General features: G+C 39.0%; 1 protein-coding gene across 3 annotated transcripts in view; it reads left to right on the top strand.

Moving 5' to 3' along the window:
- The first annotated feature begins 1,066 nt into the window (after positions 1-1,066).
- The window catches only part of sema5a (sema domain, seven thrombospondin repeats (type 1 and type 1-like), transmembrane domain (TM) and short cytoplasmic domain, (semaphorin) 5A), a 152,830-nt gene continuing 133,773 nt past the window's right edge, over positions 1,067-20,123 (top strand). For 2 of the 3 annotated variants that reach the window (XR_013289762.1, XR_013289763.1), the window contains exon 1: positions 1,067-1,493. The gene's annotated coding sequence lies outside the window, so the exon portion shown is untranslated. The remainder of the gene's footprint in view (positions 1,494-20,123) is intronic. The other variant, XM_077554846.1, reaches the window with a different exon arrangement.

Here is a 20,123-nt window from a genome sequence, read left to right as displayed (position 1 = left end):
AAGTAATGCCGCACCGAGTCAGATCGAGCCGCATCGTTTGATACCTCATTCGTGCCGGTGCGATCTACGGTACGGGCCGCATTTTTGCGGAAAAATCTGGGGATTTTCTAGGCTGGAGAGTAATATGGGACAGCACAGCAGTACCATAATGAACCAGCCCAACTTGTTGAATTATTTAACCCAAACAGTTGGTAAAAAATTAATTAATATTCCACAAAGCAGCCCAATATTTGGGTTGTTTTAAGGGTTGTTCAACTTTTTTGGGTTAATTGAATAACCCCAAAAGTAGATCTGTTTTTGACCAAATTTGGGTTATTGTTGACCCAACTGTTTTTAGAGTGAATGCTTAATCCCTATAGAAGGTAGATGGATATTATTTGTCATATTAAATATAATATTATGATAGTGACCCAAAACTAAAATTTTGGGCATCTATAGAGGGCTATTTGTAAAGTGGTTCAACCCAAAACAGTCCAGTTGCAATAGATTCGTAGCCCTGAGAATAAAATGACTCAAATAAATGAGACTGTTCCAGATAAGTTTTTATATTTGACACTCCTCAAGCTTTTATGTCAGAACTTTCACATGTTAGTGTTCAAATTTGCACATTTGTTAATTATTTTGTCTGACCCCAAACATTTAGACTTATTTATTTTTCTAGTTTGGAATACTATTTAAAATTTATATAAAATAATTCAGTTTAGATTTAACATTTAGATTATTAGTTATCATTTACATTAATATTACGTTATATATATATATCTAATATTCGATTCATATATATATGTATATGTGTGTAAAAAATACTGTTTTGTGCAAAAAAAATAAGATTTTTTGGAGGGGTTGAAGTTAGAAGTGAAAAAACTGTTGTATTATTTTCAGCGTGAGCCACATAACAAATGATGTGATATCATGAATCATATTTCCAAATTCCACCCATCTGACCACTAGTTGCTCCAGTGGTCCTAGCTGGTCGAGCTATTGCTTGTCCACCTGCAGGACATCTGTGCGCCGCTGCCACGTCTCCAACTCCTGCAGCTGCTGAGGAGGAGCATCTCATCTTCCACCCACAGATCCGCGCGCACAGGCAGGACTGATATTGCGCGCGCCTGAAACATTGCTAACCTCCTCGCACGAGCTCTAGCTGGACTAAAGTTGTCTTGCCCTCCTCTCTCGCTTTTTGGGTCTTACACACCCTCACTCCTCCCCTTTTTTTTCTCTCCCCGGGGGGAGGCACATTGTCTGTGGCGCAGTGTCCGATTTCAAGCCATGCTGCGCGGCGCTCTCTCCTGCGTGGGTCAGAAATAGAAGCAAGAGGTCCGGGACGAGGTTCTGCTGCCGAGAGACACTCTTGAGCTCCTGTCCCGTGCAGACGCAGCGCACACTGCATGAGGATATATGCATATTCATCTTTATTCTGCTTCACTGCTCTATTGCACGGACAAGACACGCGGCGTGGATCGCAACTAAATGCGAGTTGACCACCTCACCAGGTAAGAAAAGCAATTTTCTATTTCTTTTTATTATTATTATTATCATCCTTTGGATTGTTTCGTACCGTGCGAAACTGCCCCAGCAAAATCCATGTAATTTTATTGTTTTAAAAGTGCATGTGGTGGAATTTGTATTATCCATGCGAGTCTAAAAAATTACCCTGATGATTAAAGAGGCACTCTTTGCCTCAAGTCAGTTTTTTAGAAGTTTTTAAAAGATGCTTCACCATCTGTGGCCGCTTGGTGGCGCTGGCAGAGTGTCGGCACCGCCAACATGTTTGACCCATTCAACAAATAGTGTTTGGCTTCTGCTCCTCATTTTAATATAGCACGACTCATGACATTAGAATAGGGTTACAGTAAAATAAATTTACATGGGAGAGAGACTGAAGTATTAATGGAATGACGTCATGGATAAATGAACATGTGTATTGGGGTTTTAACAGCTCATTATAATTTGCTTTTGTTTTACTCTTGTCTGCATGAAGCATGAAGTTGTTGGCTAATTAAATACACAAAGCATGTGGATTGGATGGCATTTCAATGATTTAATTGCATAAAACTATGTTATCTATTGTAGCAGTTAACTTTTTTTTTTTTAATCATCTTAACTTTTAACAACGTTGTGATTTTAACACCTGATTGAATGACGACTGTTTTAGTGGGATCTATTCAAAGAAACTTCTGCAGATCTATTTTTGTAAGACGACATACATTTTTTCCATTGTCCTTGCCGTGCTAGCAACAGTCAGCCTGCGCTAATATTGCAACCTCTGAGGATGCACGAGACCGACATCCAGAAGGTGGAATTACCTTCCACTATCCTGGTCTTTATTAGATGCTAAAGTTCTTTAGGGAAAGAGCGGGAAAAATTTAACAGTGTGAAAGCACCGAATGAAATATGTCCAAATATGATCGTGGTTGTAATGATCATTACAGCCTCACATTCCTTTGCATTGTGCCTAATCAGCACACACAAACACAGCAATTAGTTTCGCCGGGAGAATTTCCTTGATGACAATGAACCTTGTGGCCCGAGCGAATTGTGCGGTCGCTATGACAACGACATGAATGAGGAGCCTATTGTCGCTGACCTTTGTGATACGGCTTCCCTCGGGGGGGTTCCAGTCCCACTGGGAGTGAAAGTGGAGAGGCATTATCATGCACATGTAAACTAAACAGTCATTACCCTCTGGCCCCGTCAGTGCTCTTTTAAGGTCTTTTGCTGGCTTTATTTATCTGACATATGCACCATGGGGCTTTGGGCTACTTTAACCTACACACACACGCACACACACGCACAAACACACTCACATGGTTGTAGCTTTATTACTGTGCTGGAAGCTTGTTTTCATTTTTTGTTTGTTATGGTCCATTAACATTGGATGTGCTTTAACTGAAGTCAAAGCTGACTTTTTTTTCTTTTTCTTTTTATATAAAACTACAAAAGACATTCAGCAGTTGGTTTATGTGTGTAATGTTCCAAAGTGTCTAATGACCCAGCATGCATTTTATACTGGGACTTTTAAGTTTGAAAAACAATGCATTCACAATGCTGGTTTACTTAAAGTTCTTATTTTAAACCAGTTTTTCTTTACAATGAAAAGTGAATGAATGAGTTCCAGGCGCAAACTGTCACAAAAAACATTATTAACTCTGTAACATTAAATTAAATGAAACACTTCATGCAGAAGGAACACGAACACGTTTGCAGAGCTATACTGTTACCTAATTACTGCTGGAATTGTGTTGGAGGATAAAATAATTAATTGTTAAGTATGAGCGAGTATTGATACCAAATACACAATACTTGACCTTATTTCAACGTATCGGTACGTGCCACCTTTTGTGGCCGTTTTACGATCAGGAATTCTAAATTCTAAATGTGAAAAATAGAAAATTGTTATTAATTTGATACAACTTTAAGGGAAAATGCTATATTGGGATATCTAAGTCTTTCCTAGAGCTCCTTCAGATCCGTATTTTTTCTGCTGGGCAAAATTTCTTTTTTTAATGTAGACCTTTTTCCCACATAAGAACAACATGGATGTTTTATTAAAAAAAAATTTTTTTTTGGGGGGGGGGCTTATCTCATGTTTTTAGTTGTTATAGTGGACACCAGGATAATATGGCTTTAACGTGTTGTAATCTTACCAAGCTTATATGCAACATTTTTAATATGAACATCATGCAAATCAACTTGCGATTGTGATTGGTTATTTGAGATCCAATCATGAACCAGAAGTGTTGACATCATCCTAATTATGCATTTTATTGGTTTAGATGTCATGTCCACTGCAACCATCTATGGGTCTGAAGGGGTTAAAAATCATCTGTCATTGTTATTTTGGGAAATTGTATCCATCAAATGTACTAGTGGTATCGGTATCAGTGACTACTCAAGAGTTGAGTACGTAATGCTCTGCTATATTCATTCATTATATACTCTGTCTACAAAAGTTGTGTATTTGTGATTGATATGAATTTATTTTATTACTCAAAATGATCTTTTCGCATGCCAAACCCCAAATTTTTCTTGATTTTTTAAAAATTATTTTTATTATTAGATTGTTGTCTTATTCTTTCTTAACTGTTTGACCAAATTTCTACAACTTCAAATCGAAATAATCTCTTGTCGTAGCCTGTAAGTAAATCCAGACAAAAGTTGGCTTGCTACTTCCTCCCTTCTGTGCTCGCTCCCCTAAGCTGCCATTGTCTATTTATACACCGTAAACACTTTGCTATTATCTCATCCCTCCCCTTTTTCCTGCTACCACTAATGAGTTCATTCCAGTTGAAACACCTATTCCAAATATTTATGCCACTATCACTTCATGGTGTTTGAAGAGAATAGCAACATATTTGCTGAAGTTGTCAAGGTGAAAGCAAATAGCTGCTGTTCCGAATGGGATGCTACAATGTTGCCACAGAGACCATCCGGCCATCTAGTTCACTTGCGGCCAGTGTCCAGGTCAGACAGTTTTGACAGATTTCGAAACTCCTCTTCATTTAAATTTACAAGCTACATTATTTGTGCATACAAGCTGTGAGTTCATAGAATTGCCTTCTATCCAATGTGATGCTGGCTGCGCTATTAACTCAGCTGTCACCACAGCGTCTATCCAGGAATAAATGTCTGTGGTTTGTAGCAAACATGTCCACATGTCAGGGGGAATTAGCGCCACTTAAGCAGCGTTGATCTGCCAGCACTGTTACAGTGCGGAAGTTGTGTTCCACTCTTCACAGCTCAACCTCAAACTCCCCTCAAATAGCAGAGGAATCTGTCTTTTAACCAAGATGCCTGTAAAGAGGCGGACGGCTCTATTTGGGTCATCATTAAATAATCCCCAAAGCTTCTTCTTTTTTTTCTTTTTTTTTTTAAAGGAGGATCAAGCCAAGCGGCATTGTATTACATCAAATACAGTATATTTTTCTATGAAGTATTGTGCGTGGTGGCCATCGGTCCATTTCCAAGCAGCTAAAATAATGACCTTTGACCTACAGTGCTCCCTCACTTCTTCACCTTTCGATTTTCTTTATCTCTCTATCACGGGTTTTCATCTGTGACCATAACTTCATCTATTGCTTATCTCACTATTTTGCAGGTTGACCTGCTATTTTTCTTCCTTCTAAGTCAGACCAGTCAAAATGTGTCGATTTGTTTTTTTTTTTTTGGTGTGGAAATTTGTGTGACAGAAACCGAGACCATGAACACTGGAGCTCAAATTCGTTATTCAGAGTGCCCGAAAGAAATAGAGCCCCGTACGGGCGGTACTAGGAAAGTAAACGGTTGCTGTGAATCAAACCCGTACTCCTGACAAAAGTTGTTTCTTCTTCTTGGGTAGTCATGGCATCTTGGTTTTGATTTCCACAAGGATTTGCGAATTGCATTAATCCACCAGGATTGTATTTTTGGCTACAATGCGAAACGGGATTATGGCTAAGGGTAAGACATTTTAAGATAAAAAGAAAAACTTTAACATATAGTGCTCAGCATATATTAGTACACACCCTTCATTTTTTTTTTAAATATTTTATTCAATATCTCAATGAACATAAGAACAATTTCCCAAATTTTGACAAAATGTTTTGTGTAGAATATGTGCTTAACTCACAACATGAAAATAAGGTTGATGATTACAAAATTTTCAGTTTAATCAAATTAACTAATGCAAAAAATGAATGCATCCCACAACAAAAACGGCTACATCTAGTATTTTCTATGACCTTCATGACTTTTATGCAACATGAGTGCTAGGCCTGTCTTTTTCTCATGGTCTACTTGTATGTGCAAAATGTTCTTTAATGATTTTGTCAAGAAAACTACTTTTTTTTTTGTGTGTGTGTGTGTGTACTAATTAACAAATATTGTTTGCAATCAATGGCCCACATTTGTGGAAGTATTTTGTAGTATAGTATCCCATAAAAATATCTTGTTTCTGAAAGGAAAGAAAAGGCGTTCCTACAAACCTGTTTTGGTGTACTCATTTATGCTGAGTGCTGTATATATCGTCCATTTTTTTGTTTGTTCTTGGGATGTCTGCATTTAGTTTCATCCCATAAACGTAAAAATGACAAAAATGGACATAAGTGTTTTTCACAGGACAGTGACAATATGCCAGTTTGAATTTTAAAATCTAATTCTCCTACATTCTCGTTGTCCTAATTATCCTGAAAGGAATGACTTTAATACCTAAGCAACTGCATCATCTGATAGCTGCACTTGACTAGTTCATTTCCCTCGACACGCAACAGATTTACCCCCGTTCCATGATTCACTGAGGTAAAAAACGGGACTGCCTCCTGAGAGACTGTAACATGTGGTGCTATGTATAGTCATTTCAATTAGCAGCAAGTGATTGCTTTTGCGTTCTTGCGTTTCTAGTATTTTTTCCCCCCTTTCACATTAGAAGAAGGGTGTCTTTCGTGGGATTGAGATTTTTCTGTCTCCCTTGATTCAGAGGGGTCCCTGAGACATAGCGTCTCATCTATATAGAGCATATCATTACATGATAAGGCATCCGCTTTGATGTGATGTGTTTAGAACTTTGTCGCGCCACAATACAGCAGAAAGCTGCTTGGATTTGATCAGTGAGCCCATGTAAATAAAAATAAAAAATAAAAAAAATCCTGTAATCTTTTGCAAATGAAAACATCTGACTTGTTTTGAAATCATTTTTGAAAAGGGTAATTTGCAGCAATATCCTTAGAAGAGAAATCAAAGATGCACGAGGAAACATCACTCAGCAGATGAATGGGGAAAGGAAATTGCAGAGCGTGCTACATTCGTTTTATCCCACCCCGATACCGAAGTTTGCGATAACATCTGAAAGATAAAGCGGCTCACTGGTTGTGGTGCAGGAAAAATGGAAGGCAGATACAGAAGGAGATTAAAGGAGAGTTGGAGAAAAGGAAGATTGGACAGCGGTGATTGAAGTGACTGAGCAGATAAACAGACAAAAGGGTTCGAACCGCCTGCTTCTTGAATGCAAAAGATGCAGAAAAGGGATGAGGAATCATCTCAATAGAGAGGATAATATCTGGAGTTGTCAAGTTGACAGGTTGTCCCGACCAGGCTGGGGGGAATATTGTTCAACATTTGAGCAGGATTTTCTCTCAAGGGGCAGCAGTCGAGCCAATCTGATGTAGTGCAGGGACAAAAAAATAGACAGGATGGCACCTAGCGCTCTGTGATAAATGAAGGAGGAGAGAGCGAAAAGAAAACAGACAAGAAGAAGAAAGTCCAGCTCGGATCACACAATAACGTCACCAAAGTACAAAACTGCTTATCCTATGTGGCCTTCAATTAGTGATGATTGCAAGCGATCAATTTGGGAAGTAATTGTCTGAGTTCCCTTTTCAAGGTGTTTTGTTGACTTCTTTGCTATAAAAGGGATATTTTTCTACTCAAGTCAAGAATGCGATAAAAGCTTTTAAAGCACTTGCCGTTTTTTTCCCCTCTCATGGGCTTCATTGTGCAAGTCAGACTCCCTATTTGGGTCCTTGTTGCAGAGGCAAAGTGTAAAATAGTGTGATAGGGTTTCGGCATTGCATGCTAAGTGATGTGATTAACCAAGCTCCCAGTTAGCAGCTGCTAAATTGCGAGTTCACACTCAAAGGTTATGCGCACTGTTGGTGGCCATGTTATGTGTAATTTACTAAGATTGCAATCTTTTGCCAAGATCCCAAATGGTGGGGTGCTAAATTGTGTATTTGCGCACTTTAAAGGGGAAGTCAACCCCAAAAAACTTCTTGACAATTATATGTTCTATGCAGCCTCACTTGTCTAATTATGGCAGTCTGGTTAATATATATTATAAATATAGCGTTAGTGGAATATGAGTTAAGCAGCAAAATCCAGTTGTTTTTATCCATTTCAGGTGGCGGCCATTTTGCCACTTGCTGTCGACAGAAGATGACATCAATCTTGCTCAAGTCTCAGGTAACAACCAATCACAGGGCAGCTGCAGAAAACAGGTGAGCTGTGATTGGTCGCTACCTGAGCCCTGAGCAACATTGATGTCATCTTCAGTCGACAGCAACTGGCAAAATAGTCGCCCCTGAGATTGATTTTTTATTTTTTTTTTGAAAAGGCTGGATTTTGCTTCATAACTCATATTCCACAAATGCAATATTAATCAGAATGTCATGTTTAGACTAGTGAGGTCACCTATAGCATATTATTGTCAAGAAATGTTTAAGGTTGACTTCCATTTAAGGACCAAACTGAAATGTGGATGACCTAACAGAATGTGCTTGCGTTTTGATGGCATTCACCGTGGAAGTGATGGAATTGGAAGTGACAATTAAACAAAACTCAATTGCACAAAAGAAATGGATCACGCCCATAATTTTGTTTTTTGACTCAGTTTTGTTTGATTTAATTTACCCTAAATATAGAGGAGTTGGATGTGTCTGTTTATCCAATTATCATGCCCTGAAATGACCCAGACACACAGAAATGTAGAGTTATCTATCCATCTATCTCCAGCTACTTGAAGACATAAAATCAGCTGTCTCAGGTTTCATTAATGACGTAAACATAAACTCCTCCAAGAACACACTAATTGAAATGTGCGGCATTCAGCAGATGCACTTCTGGGTGTCCCCTGTTACTCTGTCAGGTTACACATCTGTTTGCGTGAATCCACTTTTCACAAGTGAACATACAAACATTTAGTAAATTAGGCCCTTAGTGTATTGTGCTCCACACTCTGAATCCACTTTTAGCCGGCAACCTCAGAGGCGACCTGATTTTAGACACAATAGCGCCACAGTTCTTGCTGTGAAACCACAAAAGCGGAGTGTGGTCTGACACAAGTTGGCTGCGAATAACAAACCAGCTGTTATTGCATATGGGCAACATTTCACTCGCACATTTATAAGAACAGACCATTCTCGTGAAAGTATGCAATTGTGCGAGAAATGTGACAGTTAGTAAAAGCTGCTAGTCATGAGCTCATCTGGTGGACAGTGCTGAGGTTTGGTGTTCAAATCTCGTGAAAAGTGAAAACGCAATAGGCCTATACTAGGGTGACCAGATTTTCAAAATTAAAATTCGGGACACTACAATTTTGTAGAAAATCAAATATACAATAAATTTTCACCAGGAACTATTTATGATAAATTTAATCACTAGTTAATCTGGTGACAAGTGGCTGTATTATTGCTTTAGCTGATTCTTAATGCTATCTTGGTTGACAGTTCAACAGTGCTAAACAACTCAACGCGCTCACCATTAATCAACCTTTTTTGCAATTTTTGGCTATTGGAAGCTGGCTGTGCAATTTCCCTCCCGCCGTACCGCATTGTAACATTAAAAATATGCCGCCAGAAAAGCTCAATTTGCATTGGGTTTTACCGGCGACCGCAGAATTAAGCTAGCAGGACTACTGTACATTTTTGATGATGCTTAGACATGGAAGCAGGAAGTATTGTTTCCGTATGATGAAAACATGCCTGTTAGCGTCATATAAATCGCTATGATAACTGTGTGATTGACATACACATTGTTTGGCTTGCAAAATTGGACAAAAAAAAAATACAAAATTGGGATGCCGGGACGAGACCTGCGTAACTAGTGAGACAAAACAACAAGGCTGGTGAAATCCGCCAGGACTTAGGACACAAGACTCAGACGTGACTGTTCCGGGTTAAACGGGATGTCTGGTCACCTATACAAGCCTATACAAACATTAAAACCAAAATCATAAAACTAGCCTCATTAGCTTAGCTGGCTAAAACCACGGACAGTAAGTGAGCCTCACGTTGGTAGCATAACATAAGGCATGTTGGTTGATGATCTAAAAACAACAGATGCACAATCATAACATGTCAAAAAACATTTTTTTTAATTGACTTTTATTACACTTTATGTAAGAGTTTCATTGTTATAAACGTGTATTTTGTAATGTTGATGTCTTTATGATTGACAGTTCACTATATTGACTTTAGCAGGCTTCAGTTAGTGTGCCTGTGACTCAGTGTTCAATGTAGTTATTCCTATGAACATTTTTGAAAGTCCATTCTGGTACTGAACTGCAACGATCATCCATCCATCCATCCATTTATTACCTGAACCGATAAACCCTGTAAAATACAGTAGATGGCGGATTCTATCCCCGATTGATACTGAGGCTTGGTTATCCCAGCCCTCTAATTCTACTGCTCATGAAATCTTTCTATCCCCTCGCCGAGTTGTGCTGACTCGCTGCCTCCGCCGCCCCGCTGGGACGGATGTGGAGGGTTTAAAGCTTCTCTGGAGTCAGATGGCTCCCTCATAAGTTGCCCTGACACGAAGAAAAATAGTTAACGCTCTAGTGATGGTTGACTTTTATGTTGTTTTGCGATGCCCCAAAACAAGAATGGAGCATTGAAGCCTGTAGCGTTACATAATGATTCCATAGAGACTCACATAAAAGGCAGTCAGATACACACAAAAGGCATATGAGCGGAGGAAGTAAATCAACATTCATTGAAACACACATTAAGAACCAGAGAACTATTGAAGCATTGTGGATTCGTAGTTTGATATTTATACTGTAAATTCTTAGCAATATGATCTTGTATTACATTATATCAATCCATCATGCTTCGGGAAATCACACACTGCCCATACAAACAAATGATTAATTGTTCATCCTGTTTTCAAATGCATAATATTAAGTCTCTGTAGGCTGCAAACAAAAGCTCAAGTTTCAATTTCTCAGGCTATTTTGACCCTAGCTTGACCACATCTGACCCTTCCCTGGACCAGGACTCAGACCAAATAGTACTCCTTTGCTCATTTTCATTAGCAGGGCTTTTGCCAATAAGTAAAGCTGCGTTCAAGTTTAATTAATATATAGACTAAATGTATTTAGTTGCAGGAGTCTTTCAAAGTTGTTTCTGACTCTGGCTGACACACAGAGTGAGGGAGAAACTCCAATGCGGAAGATCTATTTCCTTCTTACTTGCCTTTGCACTTTGCTGCAATGGTCTTGTTGTCATTAATATCAGACCACTGGTATCATGAAGCGAGACCTTGTAGCATTGCTATCTATTTTGTGCTACTTCCCCCAAAGGCTTTTGGGATGGAAAAGTTATCCCTTTTGGAGTTTATTTCCTTTTTTCTTGTCTTTAGAAAGGCTTATAGCAAGGGAATGTTCTAACACTAGGGCAAGCGGATACTGTTTGTTGTTTGTCTTCTTTGTGTTGGAGCTGTCTAATGAACTGGAATGGCAACACTATTCGTTTGTCTATCTACCGGTATATGTTTTTTGGTGCCACCATATAAGTAAAATGGCAAAATTTGAAACTAAATAGTGTATCCTTATTGGGATACAGATAGTTAGAGAGTGTTTTCTCTTTTGACATAATCCGGTTAATAACTCACTGTACTACCAACCAAGGAAGAAGGACTTCAATCTCGTAAATAAATAAAAAAAAAAGATAATGAAATTACTTTACTGTAGACAAATGTAATGTACTACCTTTCTGTAGTGCCACATAAGAATGTTATATTGTGCCTTCTGGTGGTTGATAGTCCCATTAAAATCAGACAGCATAAAATCCACAATTTTAATCCATTGTTTCACAAGTTCCATCAGTTAACTAACACATAAACCAACCAACGGGTGTCCCAAACAATTAAAAGTTTTTGTCCTTGCAATTTATTTTTACGTTTCCGTCATACTGGTGACAAGTTCAAAACAAATCCCCGTTCACGCAGAAGTACACAAACATGTTACATGTCATCTCAAACAGTCTCTTCTGAAAGCCTGAAAACCTTGTAGAATTTTATATTTGCTCATTCCTACACTGAACACTTTTTCTTTTCACAGATGACTGATAGGCCCCAAAATGTTGTTGTAGTTTGTCAAAACAATATTGATGGGAAAATGAAGCTTCATGAAGCACATGCAATATTTATTTACTTTTCTAGATGCCCTTGACCTAAAAGATAATGGCTAGTGCAGTGGAAGTTGATTAATTTCTACTGCATCTTTAAATCAAGAGTGCCTTCTAGAGGAGTCACAAATATCACAAGTGCTTCATGAAGCTTCGTTTGTCCATCACTACAAAACGGCAAGAAAAAAAAAGCCATTTCAGTTACAAACAGCAATGACTATCTCCCCTACTTGTGTTTTGCACTTCATAGATGTACAACATATTTAAAGTGTTTTGAAAACCTAAAGAGGGCCATGATTTGTCTCCCACGCTTTTCATCACTCAATACTGAAAAATTCATACAAGGCTTAATCTCAAGAGGGCTGTAAATGCTTTTCCTTGCCCTTCCTTTGATAGAAATGGGTCAGAGTGCAAGGTCAAGTATGCAATTTTATGGTTTAGCGTAAAAAAACCCCATTTTCCTTCTTCCTATGAACCATTCAAAAACACAGCAGTGCCATTTGGAAAAACATGAGGCACACTGCATGTAACCCATCTTCAGTCTCGTTCTCATCAACATCATCCTCATGTGTACCCTCAGGCCTCGTGTAGCATAGATCAGGAGTGATGCTAGTCTTAGTGTAATGGCAGTGCCTCACTCTGGGTTAATAGTGTCGACTGACACAATCAGAGTTATTTTCCAAGCATTTTCTATTTGATATTGTAGCTCATATTGATAGAATCGGGACAGGACCTGTGAAAATGTGGGACAAAACTATGTGAAATGCGCCAGGACTTGGAATGCAAGGCTCAAATCTAATTCCTATGCGGTTAAAACGTGACGTCTGCCACCAAATGCAGACTATACCTGAAGGACAAACTTACCGTATTTCTTCTGTTTGGTGCTCCACATTGTGACACTTAAAAGGACATATTGCACCTGTAAGACATCCACAAGCACACATTTATCATTCGTTCACACCCATTAGATAAAAAGAAACTTGACGGGATGATTAATGCTCTGACTCTCCAAGCCAAGAAAGCACATGTGCAACAAAGATGAATTTAGGCACATGACTAACATCTATATATGTAGTAAATGAGGCTTAGGGGTTAGCATAAGTGCACCACAGTCAAAGTGGGCCTTCTTGTGGCAAGGTAGTGGGAGAGTGTGATGGTGCTACTGCTGAGTCCACCTGCGAGCCACATGTGGCTCGGTCCCGGCATGGAAAACGCCATCGTCATCATTAAAGGCGGGGGTGGAGGGGGATCGTTAAGTCATTATTTATGTGCTTTCTGCTGTTTTTATCGCCACCAGACATAGTCGCACCATGCAGACGCACACTTGGACGGCCTCAGAAGAATAACACAATTGTATGAACCACCCAGGGGGTGCGGGCTAATAGAAAAAGTGCAGACATTGACAAGCTCGGGCACTTGTAAAGTCTGCTGTAAAAATAGTATTGGTCATGTGGAATCACTTGCTTGTTCCATAATGGACCTCCAGTTTTTTAACAAATGAAATCAGTGGTAATGAGACAGCTTTTACAAGGAACTGAAAAGCAAAGACAATATTCAAGACTTTACATTTTCTCTCATTCATCAACATAGCCTACTACTCACTACCGTTCACACATGCCAAACAACTGAGATTTATGGTCTACTAAAGACTCTTTCACCTTGATGATTATTCACCGTAATTGATTAAAAAAGCCCGAGACTTTGTGTCCAACAGATTTTAACCTCACACCTGTTACATTTGGGGGTTGAGGACCTAAATGCAGGATTCAGGGAGGGAGTCTTGCAGGGGTTCAACAAAAAGGGATTTATTTCCAAAAGACCAACCAAAAGGCAAACGGGGAACGTGGAAAAACTTCTCAATTAACAAAAGACCAAAAAGTAGATGCGAAGTAACAAACAAAACACACGGGCAAGACAGGACAACTGACTTAGGCTACGTTCACATTGCAGTTATTTTACCGAGCAGCAGCAGAGGCTTGTGCCCGAGGATTATTTGGTGAGCTAACCCCCCAATTCCAACCTGTAAGGCTGAGTGTCAAGCAGGGAGGCAAATGGGTCCCGTTTTTATAGTCTTTGGTATGATCCAGCCGGGGATTGAACCCACGACCTCCCATTCTCAGGGTGGACTCTCTACCACTAGTCAACTGAGCTGTTTTGTTTGTCTTTTCAACCACAATGTGAGCAGCAGGAGGATCATGAGGATCGGGTCAGAATTTCACCACTGAAGGTGGTTCAAAGTTAATTAGGGAGGATTTTATATAGGCCAGTCGGGCTGCGTTACCCCCATGTAGCCCCCCTACTCACCATGCTGTTTCCTCTCCATTTATAAGAAGGCTATTGTTGCTTTTCCAGCTGTGGCTGACCACCTCTGATGTTTTCTTCTCCCGGTTCACTTACTCTATAGGACCACGTGCATTCACAAGATTGTGGGATCGTAAAGAGTGTGTTATTCGAAGCCAATCCTCACTTCCCGTTTCTCCATCCATCTCTTTCTTTCCACCTGAACTCATCTTCTTTTAATCTTCCTCTCTGACGGCTCATTTTGTTACCGCCTAACCTCTTTAAACACCTCTCTCCCTGACAATCCTAACCGGCTTGCTTCATCTCCTCTCATCCTTTTCCCTTTCCACCCTTCCCTAAGTCTCCTTCATCCTTTTATTCCTCTCTTTTTCTCATTCTAAGCAGCTCCGCACCAGTTGTTCACCTCAAGTGACCCAAGATGACCCATTGGCCTTTGCTTCTTTTTTTTTTTCAGCAGATCAGAGTGAGACTGTAGGCCATTTTATTTAGCTATTTCACTTAGTTGAGGGAAAAAATAATAATCCAGGGAAAAAACGATCATGCTTTTTTAATGTTTAATTTTTAAAAATAAATTGTAATTTGGTGTTGCTACATCTTGCTCAACTTGTAACCCCAAGTAATACAAGTGAGTGGGGGTTTGTGCACAAAGAAGCTGTTCAGCTCTAAGGGATAAATTTGGGTCAGGTAGACAGCTGTGCACACACAACACACACACACAGGCACCCTGCACAGAACAGCGTTAAGCTCGTTCAGCAACCACAAAGACAAAAACACACACATGCATGAAGAAACATCTGTTTTTGGCCTCCAATCGAGCTCATGTGGACCCCAGGGCATAACTAAGAACAAGAGGGCAGACCTCACAGTAAATATACCCCACCGTGCAGCGTTGAGGGAATATAACGACGAATGGAGCGTGCAAGCAAAATCAATACCTGCCTCATTTCTGAGAATATTTAATTAAGTTGTCCAAAATCCAATTAGCCTTGTCTTGTTTGTATTGTTCTTGTGTGCACGTTGCATGAATATGCATCGTGTGCGAGGGGGGAAACTTTGGTCGTCTTTATTTTTAATTGGAGCAGCAAGAGGAGGTAAAAGCTAAACATAGACTGTGAATGAATGTATCACAGCTAAAAGTGATGCTATCCAGCTTTGATGTGGAGCCAGCAGAGGCGTCACGAAACAACTCAGTGGTTCACAGCAGATTTAGCCCCAAGCTTAAATTAGACCTGTCCCTCCGATATACGCAGGCTTTACTGTCTTCTGTGACACTTAGTCACTCTGGGGAAGTTTTTGGAGCTGCTATTGTTGGTTAGATACTGTTGCATGTGTGCTCATAGACCATTGTGCTTTTGTGTACAATTTTATGCGTATGTCCTTGGATGACAGGACACAATACACTGCTCTAAGAACAGGATTAGTAGAAAAAGAGCACAACTATACAGATTTTTTTGTTTTTACATCTGCCATGTTTTCATTGAATGTCCTTTTCTGTTAGTAGAATCACACTAAAATAATTTTTTTTGGGGTGGGGGATTAAAGCCCAAATAATTAATTAATTATTTAATTAATTAAATTTATATATATATATATAAATATATTATTAAAGCCCAAATAATTTATTAATTAAAGTATTATGTATCCTGGCATACAGTACACTATATTGTTCATAGTTCTGAAGAAAAATTAGATAAGTCAATTGTTTAAGTCTCATTTGTTTAGAACTGTAAGGTGGTGTAACCACATAAACAATTTCAATCTACACTTGTAGCCCTTACAATCGTAAAAAAAACAATTCTTGTTAACTGGAAAAATAAACAAACTCTGAATATCGACCAATGGTCTAACCTCCTCATAAATCCCATTTTAATGGAAAAAATATCTGCCTCAAATAAAAACCAAATATCAAAATTTATAGAAACATGGTCTACGTATATAGAATTTTTTAACCTAATTCTGGTTACTTAATTCTGTCTGTTAGCGAGAGCCACCACATCGTGATAACTTACATTGATGTTTCTGCATTTGGCAATTTATTATTATATTATATTATTAGTATGGGATTTTTTTTAATAGGCTTTAGGTGAACTGATGAATACACACACGCTCGCACGCACGCACGCACACACACACACACACACACGCACATACACATACTCACCCACATACAAAAAAAAAAAAATATATATATATATATATATAAAAATATATATATTTTTATTATTATTTTTTTTTTATATATATATAAAAAAAAAGGAGAGCAATGATGATGTCAAATCGAATGAACAATACTGAGCTTTCCTGGAAAAAAAAAATAACTGTAAAGTGTCCCAACTTTCCTACAGTGACTTGAATTTAGAGGTGAAAGGCACATTTTAATGTTATACATGTCTGTGTGTATGCGTGAATCCCAAACACGAGTTCCTAATAAATTATTTCATGGTTAATTTCAAATCTGCCACAGGGTGCTTCAAAAGGTGACATTGTATATGAAATAGTAAGTAATTATCATAAACTACCTAATACAAATGGAATGATGAATATCCCGTATACAGCGGGGGACAGGGACCGAGCCAGCCTGTGAAAAGCAAAAACGTGTATACCTGACGCCCATTCAAATGCATTGGGGGAGAAAAAGAAATAAAATCGAAACCCCCAAAATGATTGATGCTCCTTTAATATGCGCTTGAAAAAATGAAAGTGAGAGAACCCCAAAAAAACAATAGCAAAAAAACAAACAAACAGAGAAAGAGTATTGATAGTAAAGAAAGTGCAGTATTGAAAAATTGTCCTTAAGAAAAAATATTTTTTTGTTATTCTAGCATTTAGCAAAAAGAAATAATTTCAGAAATTGGAATTGATCCAAAACAGAAAAAGTTTTGTCTGATTTTATGCCACACTGTGAGAGAGAAAAAAACAACAACAAATTGTGTCTTTTTATTTAATATAGTCACACGCTACATACTGTACGTACACCTCATTCCATCTTCATCTATTTCATATCAATTAATAATCAAACTGACTGATTCATCTATTTACTGGACCTGTTTGGCCCTTTTCAATCAAACCTACTTAAGATTCCGCACACTATCGTGTCATCCGGTGTGGCACTGTGATGATTTAGGGCGAGGTAGTAGAGTGGATTAAGCGTGCGCTTCACGCTTTCTGCTTCATGCCTCCGAAGGAGGGCATAGTGTCATCGATCACTGCGAGACAGTGTGGAAACATTAAAGTGAGACGTGATTAGTAAGAGTGCAGCGTGACACATTGCGGGATCAGCAACAATGACACCCTCAGCCTTGGAGTTTTTCATGCCTCAGATGTCACTTGTGCTGCTTTGATGGGGCAAATCCAAATCGTTGAACCACCTCTGTAAAAACTTCAAATGAATATTTACTGTTGGTGTAAGAGTTTCACCCCAATTTAACCACACATTACTCCCAATTTTGCTTCACTTCCTCTGCATTTCCTTGCAACCTCTTTGCGACCTTGAGGTGATTGGCAGTGGTCATCTACCTGCACAAGAAGCTTTGTCGCAGTATTTAATGAGCCCATGTCGAAGGACACCGTGGTCATTAAGCCTGCCCGCACAAAAGCATATGTGATAAAGGCAACTATTGATGTAGGGTTGATGATTAGAGGGCGGCATAGTAGAGTGGTCAAATCCCAACCCGAAGGTTTTGGTTCGATCCGGGGGCCTTGTGACCATGGCGAAGTGTCCTTAAGCAATATACTGAATCCCCAAGTGTCAGTAATTGTATGAAGGCAGTGTTGAAGAGTACCTTGGAGGGAGAAAAGTCTTACACAAATGAAAGCCTGTTTACTACGATGAAGTAGTGTTTTTTTTAAGGATTTTTACCCTCTAGCCAGAACATTTGTGTCATCTAAAATTGGGACGTAAGCTTCAGTGCGCTTGTGCCGTTGTGTGGATATGTACTGATTTATTTCTAGTGCCTAAACTCAAAACCACGTTCGCATGTTTGTTTATCATTTAACCACCAAATCCCGGATCAATTTCAATAGGTTACTAATTGTACTTTTTGCTGAAAAGCATAATATATAATAATCATAATCCTTACAATTTGGATGGTGGATAAACAGAGTATACTTATATAGCGCTTTATCCACACCATATGTTGTCCAAAGTGCTTTACCAAGCCTCATATTCACTTTTCTGAAAACATATGTACCAAGACTGCATGCGGCTGACATGCTAACATAGCCACGTCAACCTAAGGAAAGCTTCTTTTATTTTACTTTTTTAGTTTAAAATAACTTCAGGATCCCTTGCTGGACACAGGTCAATGGAGAAACCCAGAGTTTTTTGTTTGTTTTGTTTGTTTTTTAATCCTCTTTTGGTAAAGTTTTAAATCCATCTGTGTCTGTCTTACTAGCTAGCTATTGCTAAGCTAACTTAGCAGGGTCCCTCTTTCCAGTCCAAATAATCAAATTGTTTGTGACCATAATATAAATTCAAATATAATTCAATCAATCCCTGTGAGAAAACTTTTACAGAGACACCCTGATGCAGTTTCATGTTAGTATTTCGTAATTGTTGCCCTCTACTCTCGCCGTCTTTCCCTCAGAGGGTGTTATGTGAAGCAGCCTATGCTGGCATTGCACAGAAGCAAATGCAATTACGACCTCCCAGAAGATTCCTAATCACTCTGCCCTGATGTTAAAAGTTCTTTTTAATGGGTTTTGAATTTCAAAGACACAGCAGCAATTCACTGGCTTCCATTTTGGCGGCATGCAAATAAGCTTATTATCTGGCCATTCTGAATGTAGACCTCAAGATAAGCTACTGACTTTATTCTTGCAGGGCCCCCAAAGGCACTGTTTTTAAATGAACTGAGTTATGAGAAACATGTTTTTTAGGACACCTATTTAATAGAGAAAACTTGATAAAAGCTCTTGTTGTAGCAAGTCATTCAGTCATTCACAGCTGAATATTTAGTACTATTTGTACCATGTAATCAGCAAAGATGTGATAAGGCAGCATACTGTAAATTACTAACTTCCATAGGCTTGCAAAGTCCAACTCGGAACAGATATGCATGTAGTTGAAAGGCCGGTTCATAATTTTGATTCTAGTTAATCATAAAGGGGATTTTGAGGGAGTTTAGGTCAAGGCTCTGAAGTTGAAGTCAGGCCTGAACAGAAAAGAGACTTCCCAAAAGTGCTCCCACAAAGTTGGAAGCAGAATTGTCCTGAATGTCTTGGTAGGATGAAGCATCAATTAGAGTTAAGTGCTGGAGGCTTTCTTCAGGAAAACAAGCCTCTAGCATTATCCCTCATCAACCAAACGTTTCAACTGGCACAATGCAGTCAGTCATTAAACTACCAGATGGAGAAGCGGGATTTAGTCACTCCTCAGAAGTCGTTCCCTCTGCTCCAGAGGCAGCGGTCGCATGCTTTGCCTCACTCCATCTGATATTTGGCGTTGTGCTTGGTGATGTAAGGCTTGTATGCAGCTGTAAGGCTAAGAAGTGAGGAGGCTTGGGATTCTTAAAGCTTCCGCTTTGTGATGATGCCACTCTTAGTTGTGTGGGATTTCTGGCAGGAAACAAACTGTCAGTCATTTAACAATATGTCCTTAAGATGTTTTGGGATGCTATTGTCACGTGAGCTGCGGAATTAGGACCCAAACGCAAACAAGACACGGATACGGAGAGTTATCCAAAAATACAAAGTAACAACAGAGAGCAGACCTGTATTCGGATGGCCTCGAAGAACACACTTGATGAAGAAAATTTTGACAAAGAATCTTGATAGAAGCAACCACGAACAGCTTGCGAGGAAAAACGGGCTTAAAGAAACCTCGTCATTTTGAGAGACAAACCTCCAAGTACTGACCAAAGTGTCACTCAGTAAATCCAGGTAGGGAAAGGCACAATTCTATATGACAGAATAAAGCTCTATATGACAAAACAAAAGTAA

Source organism: Vanacampus margaritifer, chromosome 20 (genome assembly GCF_051991255.1).
Source record: "Vanacampus margaritifer isolate UIUO_Vmar chromosome 20, RoL_Vmar_1.0, whole genome shotgun sequence".
NCBI lineage: Eukaryota > Metazoa > Chordata > Actinopteri > Syngnathiformes > Syngnathidae > Vanacampus > Vanacampus margaritifer.
The sequence above is the reverse complement of the archived record's forward strand: the minus strand, read 5'-3'. Positions and strand labels throughout refer to the sequence as shown.